Source organism: Alnus glutinosa, chromosome 3 (genome assembly GCF_958979055.1).
Source record: "Alnus glutinosa chromosome 3, dhAlnGlut1.1, whole genome shotgun sequence".
In the NCBI taxonomy this organism is placed as follows: domain Eukaryota; kingdom Viridiplantae; phylum Streptophyta; class Magnoliopsida; order Fagales; family Betulaceae; genus Alnus; species Alnus glutinosa.
Window position 1 is genome coordinate 31,593,885 of NC_084888.1, and position 7,919 is coordinate 31,601,803.

The 7,919-nt window shown below is 35.3% G+C and overlaps 1 long non-coding RNA gene across 2 annotated transcripts; it reads left to right on the top strand.

Annotated features, from left to right (window-relative positions):
* The first annotated feature begins 422 nt into the window (after nucleotides 1-422).
* LOC133864733 (uncharacterized) lies at nucleotides 423-5,338 on the top strand. 2 transcript variants are annotated; one of them, XR_009899563.1, is made up of 9 exons: nucleotides 423-541; nucleotides 651-724; nucleotides 1,788-2,039; nucleotides 2,534-2,672; nucleotides 3,603-3,699; nucleotides 3,802-4,334; nucleotides 4,536-4,845; nucleotides 4,920-5,076; nucleotides 5,222-5,338. It is a non-coding gene; the product is annotated as an uncharacterized LOC133864733 (long non-coding RNA). The 2 variants fall into 2 exon arrangements; XR_009899562.1 differs by having other exon boundaries at nucleotides 451-2,039.
* Nucleotides 5,339-7,919: the final 2,581 nt, after the last annotated feature.

The following is a 7,919-nucleotide window of genomic DNA, read 5'->3' on the forward strand; positions in this document are numbered from 1 at the left end:
AGTAAAAGAAAAAATCAACAAAAACAGAACAATATAAACTCTCTTAATCGACCACCATCCATTCGGCCATTCAAGAGGAAGAAAACGGAAAGAAGCGAAAAGAGAAAAAGAAATGATAAAAAATAAATAATGTAAAAGATTTTGGAGTTAAATTTAGAAAGATTTTTTGACATAATTTATTTTGAGAAAAGTTTGAAGAGCTTGATGCATCGAGAAAATCTTGATTTTTCTCTAACGTTCAACACCTGTTCATTGAAAAACCACATATAAATTCCTATTACGGACTAGAAATAAAACCCACTCATCCACCGCACGGATCAAATTCAAATAAAATCAGAACTTCGGATGTATCCATTTTTAACGATACTAGTATACTACTAAAAATAAAATAGAAAAACTACAACAACCTCGTTAGGCGTTAGCCAAGAGTTCCGGGTACGGCTTTCTCTTCTTTGCCGAGATTTTCATCTTCTTCTCCACTCGGCAATCAAAGAGATCCACTCCCGCGAGCTCAACCGTACCTCAGCTACGAGCTGAAAATGTAAAACCTAATTAATTAATCCCGTTCGGTTTTATTTTCCCCAAAATTTCCCTTTGTTATTTCGGTGATTTCTGAATTAGTCTTATGCTAATGCCATTAATCGTATCAGATTGTTTGAAGTTCTAGGCGTCGAGATTGTGCGGAATTGGTCGATTTTCGGTTCTCTCCGTGCTGGATCTGGAGGTTTTTTTCTCGAATTTTACCCTCAGTTCGGTTACGTTTGAGAAAAGAAAGGACGAGAAAATTTGTTATTCTCTCTGTAGTGTTTATCTTACGTAGAAAATTCAACTCCAATTTCCTAAACAACCGCGTGGAGCTCAATTGACCGGACTTTTCAATTTCAAACATACACACACAGACACGAACATTCGTTTTTCATTTTATTTGCTAGCAAAATCAGCTTTGTCGAACATTTTGTCTCACAAAATACTAATTTATCTTGTGGTCAGATTATGTTCAATTTGCTTTATTTAAGGTTTTTATCACTAACATAAGTTGTACTTTCTTTAGAATTTGATTGCTCCATTGAATTTGTTTTTACTTAATAGAAAAAAAAAAAAGAAAAAAGAAAAGGCAGACGACTCAATGTCATAGAAAATTGAATACATCAGAATCAACACCGTCTTTTTCGTTTGCAAAAAATTGGACTCAAAAGAATCGTGCTTTGGTATAGGACCTGATTTGACCCACGAATCTCATGGGAGAAGATGGAAGAAAAAGAATTGCGTACTGAGGCTGGAAATAGTTCTCTCTTGAGGAAAGTTTAATTAGAGGTTTATATCAGGCAGAAAAGGAATTCTTCTCCCCTCTACTGTGTGGGTGCTAAGACTAGTCGAAGAATTAAACGAATCGGTTTGCTTGGCCCACCCGAGCCTGCGGGCCTCTAGTTCTGATTTTGCTAGCATCCTTCCATGACAGGCTGACTGAAGGAAGATGCACCAGGATAATTACTTTCTGCTCCTTTTTTTTCCTTGCCAATTAAACACTGATGTTAAGAACGCTGATGAGAGTGCAAAATGTTTCGCAGTATACAATGCCCATGATTCTGGTGCATAGTAGTTATGTTTTATGAGCTGTAGGCTGTAGCAACTGGCATGGTAGTCCTCTTTCGAGATCCGGTTTTCAACATGCCAGCACCATCTGACCAATTGCTATATTTTGACCTTATTATATATGCTACTATGCTCATATGGTTTTGTATTTTTCTTCTTCTCATTGTCCCTGTTTGCTCTTATGGTAAATGCAGTATCTAAGGGAAGAGCTTTCTAGAATAGATGGGAGTTGGGCCGCCGCACGGTTCGATTCATTACCCCATGTCGTACACATTTTGACATCTAAAGATCGTGAAGGTGAAGTTCAGTTTTTGAAGGAGCAAAGTGACATTATTGAGGGGGTTGTGGATGAAGTAGTGCATGCCTATCACAGTGGCTTCAACAAAGCAATTCAAATGCATGCTTATCACAGTGGCTTCAACAAAGCAATTCAAAATTATTCCCAGGTTTCTAACCAGTTTTCTCCTTGACTTTGTACTTTCTTTTCTGGATGGTCTTCTTCATTTTGCGTGCATGCATGTGTGTGTTTTGTGGTGCGGTTACTGATCATGATGGGATTCATGTGATGAACAAATAGATCATTCAGGAGCATTATGATATTTTACTTAGGCTGAGAGCAGTCTCTTAATCCTGTATTTAACTTATTTTGATAAGCATGATAATATATTTTCTCCCGTAGTAGATATTTTTAAGTATTTTTGTGATGCAGCCTTTCAAATATTGATTTTTCTTTTCCCCCACTCCCCTAAGCACCCCCAGGGAATGAGAAAAGTTAGAGTTTCAGGTCCATTCTGTGTTGTGGCTCTTAAAATCACCATTGAATTTTTAATATATCACTATTGAATTTTGATCCAATGGTGATTTTAAGAGCCACATCAATTTTGGGAGAACAAGAGGATGATGTGTAGCATTACTCTTTCATTTTTCTTTTTTGGTTCAGATCTTGCGCTTGTTCAGCAAATCTACTGAAAGTATAGGTGTCTTAAAGGTTGATTTGGCTGAGACAAAGACACGTACGTGGTATCAGTCAGTAATGTTGCGTCACATAATTTCCCTGTCAGATCGAGGGCATAGATAAGGTTTGTATATACCTATTTCCAGCTTTCAGATATATCAGATTCAATAGTATTTCAATAATCTTTGTGAATTAATGTTAAATTTCAATCTCCTAATTCCATAAAAATTCTACACCTATGCCACTGTGCTTGAATGTTTTTTGTACTTGAGTTACAGTTGCTATCTTATCCTTATATAGAGGCAGGCATGCATGCATAAGTACATAAATTAATATGCACACTTTTATGCATGCTATGCATGGTACGTCCTGACTAACTAGTTATAACATTTGCTGAAAAGATGAAAGGAACTCTGCTTGGTTTCTTACCAAAGGCAGAGGTTTTGTTCTTATTTATAATGATCATCAGTTACACTGTTAAGCTCAATGAGCTGAATACATACAAAAGTCTTGAACTAAGTGTCTAGAATAAATAAAATCAGACCATGATCCTATGCAGATTACATAACAGAAAACTATGCTGATTACATGTAAGAGGCAGAGAAATCAATGCAGAAAACAAGGATCCTTGAATCCTGGAAATGCAGGTGGCAGTAACCTATAGTAGTAGCTGTTGTTTGACTTGGAAAATGGTTGTGATTTGGCATGTCACAAGGTCACGAGGTTGTCTCAGAACTAGTCGTAGGGGACCACACAATGAGTAAAGCCGTTACTCAAATTTTCTCTCTTGCAGTAACCTTCCTCCCCTGTATTGCAGTAATCTTCTTCCTCTGCATGACCTTCCTTAACATTTGCTTCTTCTCTTTTTTTCAAAAAATTAAAAAGGAACTTGTGTGCTGACCTTGCCACTTGTAGACTAGCACTACAGTTATGATGTTCTGAATTAATATAGACTAGCACTACAGTTATGCTGTTCTGAATTATATATATCTGCATGCCACACTTCTGGTGATTCTGCAAAACTTTCATCTTGTCTATTTGAAATTTGGCTCAGGTTCCAGCTCGTATCGAGAAGCTCATTGCTGACAAGCAGTTCTATGCTACTGTTGATCAGTTGCATGTTCAATCAACACTGATGCTTGAGCCAACATGTTCGTCTTTATGGCACCTTTAATATTAAATGTCTACTGAATATAGGATTAACTTCATTTTCTGATTGTTTAATTTCTTGGTTTCCTAATTGTCCTGGATAGATTGAAAACTAGTACTGGGTACCTTGCTGAAGCATGGTGGGATGATGTCAATGAAGACTGTCTATCTAGCCGTCTGACTGATTTTGTGTCCGGTGATGCCATAACACTTTTGGGCTGAGGCGAATGGATATGAATGTGAATTTGTATAGTGATTAAATTGCTTAACAATCTTTGTCTTGTTGAAACTGCATCTTGTTTCACGAACTGATTACGTACTACACTTAGATTTTCATATGTATATTTTGTAAAAGTCTATGGGTCTTACTCATTCTTAAAAGACGTCTTGAGAAAAGAGGAGACACCATAGCTTATAAAGTGTCAAGGTGAAGGAAATCTTAGCGATGTGGGACACTTTAACACGCCCCCTCACGTGTGGCAACTAATGGCCAAACACGTGGACAACAACGGGAGGGAAAGACCCATCATCGCAAGAAACCTGTGGCTCTGATACCATGTAAAAGTCTATGGACCTTACTCACTCTCAAAAGACGCCTTGAAAAAGGAGGGGACACCATGCCTTATAAAGTGCCAAGGTAAAGAAAGTCTTAGCAATGTATGATACTTTAACATCTTTTTCCAAATAGCCAACTCCATCTAGTTTGTGATAATGACTAAATTCTGTTGAATATGTGTATCTTCTCTTTGAACTTATGGCATTTTCATTATCATTTTTCTTCTGTCAAACATGCACTTTATGATGACATATAAACATTATAGATTTTGTTTTGTAACAGCCAAAGATTGCGACTGGCAAGACATGAGATTATCACATCTAAGATTAAAGCTCATGCAGAACTTGTTAATTCTTCAAGGTCTGGCATTGGTCAGGGTGACCAAACTGCAACTATAGGTCTTCCTTCTATGAAAGGACAGTTAGGAAAGCTTCCAGTTGCCAAAACAGAAGGGCCAGAATGGGATTTCTCTGACTGGGACTCTTTTGGCAGTAAGCCCTGTCTCGCCTGTGATGTCTCTCCCACAGGAAAAGCACAGGCTTCCGCAAGAGAGTTTTGGACTCATTCTTGGATACTGTTATTCGGATATTTGGTGAGATACCTACTTTCTGGTCTTTTACTTTGTTTGTTAATGTTGAAACTAATTTCTCATTTTTAATTGTGCAGAGAATCATGTTGTTGTTGGAGAGATTCTGGAGTCAAAATCCACTCATCAAACTGAAGTGAACACACCAAGGTCAATTTCAACAGATTGGAACCTCGATTCTGAAGCATCTCGAGTTACTGGGGGCTACAGCATTGGGTTTTTTAGACAGTTTTGCAGGTAACCCTATCTGCTTTAAGTTGTTGACAATCTGGATGCCTGATATTAAATTTGAAAATCAATAAAAATAAATAAATAGCATTAATGAACTGGCGTGATCATTTCCCACCTTGTTGTCTTAACTTGTATTTCTTTAATTTGCCAGAGTGAATGCCAACAACTCATTTGTGAGATTCTGCGAGCAACTCCTGAAGCTGCGTCTGCAGATGCTGCCGGTCAAACAGCTAGACTTACAAGCAAGCCCCCTTCCAAGGAAAAGAGGCAAGTGCCTTTAAATTCTTATTCAAATCTCTACCATGTGGTATTCCTTGGATCACCGCTTCAACTTCTGTCAAATTCAGGTTATTTTTTGAGTTACTGCTTTTCCCTCATATTTCCTTTCTTCCTTAAATCTTTGCTAATTATGATAGGTTAGGACTAAAAGTACACCTAGAGAGGCTGAATCCCAATGTTCAAGTTGCGTCTGATATGCGTCTAGCAGCATTTTGGTAACGGCATTGGGGTGGTGGTCAAATAATGACAGATGGTGGATTCGTTTGCAGTTGTGGCAAGGAGTTGCTGCCTGATATGGTCGTTCTATCCACCCTTTTTCTTAAATACATATCATTAGTATTTACAAATAACAGTGCAACTCTTGAGGGCTCATGTTTAAGTACACATGATGTACAAGAAAAACTCCTAAACAGTTACCATTTAAATTCAAAAGATCAATAAATACTAAAATAGAAGAGGAATGGATACTGCCTAAGGTATTCATCAAACGATAATAAGACTTAAAGAAACATGGACTACATTGAAATCAAATCAAACTGAGTCTCGTTAAACATCTGTTTATTTCTTTCATTCTAGAATATTATCTACAAGGCACGATGGAATAGCTTTCTAAATTTTGCTACCAACTTCACCCTTGAGTCCCTCCTGTAACGTTCCGCTTTTTTGTAAAAAGCGTAAGCGAAAATTTTGAATTTTTACGTAATATTACGATATCATCAAATTTAAGATTTGCTAGCGGAATATATTTTCAAAACTTAAAGACTTGAGAATTTGTAACATAACATGTTGAGATGACTGAAATACTTATAGACATTTATTATGAGTTATTTAATTTCTTAATGCAACTACATCGAAATATGTATCATAAAGACACAAAAGCATATACAGTAAAATCTATTAAATACAAGCAATTTTCTAAACATGTTACATACAAAGGAATGTAAACACAAATTATTACAATTAATTATAACTAGCTACACAAATGTTAGCTTTAAATCTTTACTGCTAGCAAATAATCTATTCCATCGTCTTCTGAACCTGCACCAGCAAATATGTGATTGCAGATACTTCCACAATTCCATATTGTATTTGTGTGAGTTAGCTGACTCAATAATGTGATGTTCACAAATTTATTTAGAAAAGAAAAGCATAATGCAAAATAACTTTATGTCTATATGTATGTGCAATTTATGACCTGTGGTAGCTAATCATAGTCATAGATTAATTGAATATATATATATATATATATATATATATATATATATATATAAAGCAATGCTATAGTGACAGTTTTAAATGCACAATCTTAGTTATTTTTTTCTTTCACTCCTCTCGTTATGGAGCCTACGGTCCAGATTAACGTGTTGTGGGAGCTTCTAAGGTCCCCTCACTTTAAAGATTATTAATCTATTGCTGGAAGCCTAAGGCCCCAGCTGACCAAAAGCCTAAGGTTTCAGTCGCTTATTTATTATCTATCACGGGGAGCCTAAGGTCCCACTGGCAACCATTTCACCCCATGTTGCATACCAGCTTTGTTAATAACCAATTTAGTTAAAACAATAAAATATGCAAATTAAATTTCACATGCGCAAACAATTAAATAAATCTATAAACATGACTTCACTATATTCAGCATCACTCTCAGTAAGTATTTTAGAAATACTTACAGTCATTTGGTGCAGTTCTCGGTTCATCATCTGCAATAAATATAGATACAATAGTCAATAAATGGCATATTTATCAGTTTCTTTTCTAAACTTAATACATTAATCTCATAAACATGAGTTCCATGGTTTTAACCAATTGATTAAAACCAGGTGATAATTCTTTCTAAGACTAGACCTATGAAAACATAAATCAAAGCCAGTCAAACATTAACAGACATCATAGGAATAATTTCCAAAACATAAGATATAGCCAAATCAGTGAAATGACATGAAAATCAGTTTAAACCTTATGGGGTTAAAATACGGTTAAAACTCATTGATTTCAAAATAGAGTTTTGCAACCCAAAATAATTAAATCATAGAATATATAATATTAGAGCAAGTCATAGTTCACAGTTATTTTAACTAGAACAATAAGATACCAAATTAGATTTAAGCCAACATATGGTTTTTTTTTTTTATTAACAAACAACAATCATATTATCATACAACTCAATTACAAATAAGGTTTGTAACACTTTTAAAAATATGCGGGCAGCATTTCGTCATATAAATAATTATAATCAATCCATTTTCCTATTCTTTTATAAAATCAGGCAGAATTGTAGCATTAGTGTAACTAATGCTTCGTAACGCTCTGCTTTTTACAAAAAAAAATATAAGTGAAAATTTTGAATTTTCACGTGACATTACGACATCATCAGAGTTGAGATTGGGTAGCAGAATATATTTTTTTCTTAACAATAACACATCAGAGCTGACTGAATTACGTTAATATATAAAAATACTAACCATTTGTTCTGATATAATAAATACATTCAAAATAATAACATATGTGCCACGTGCGGCACTAAATAATATTTAAACATTGTTTTCAACTAATACAAATTAACATATAAAAAT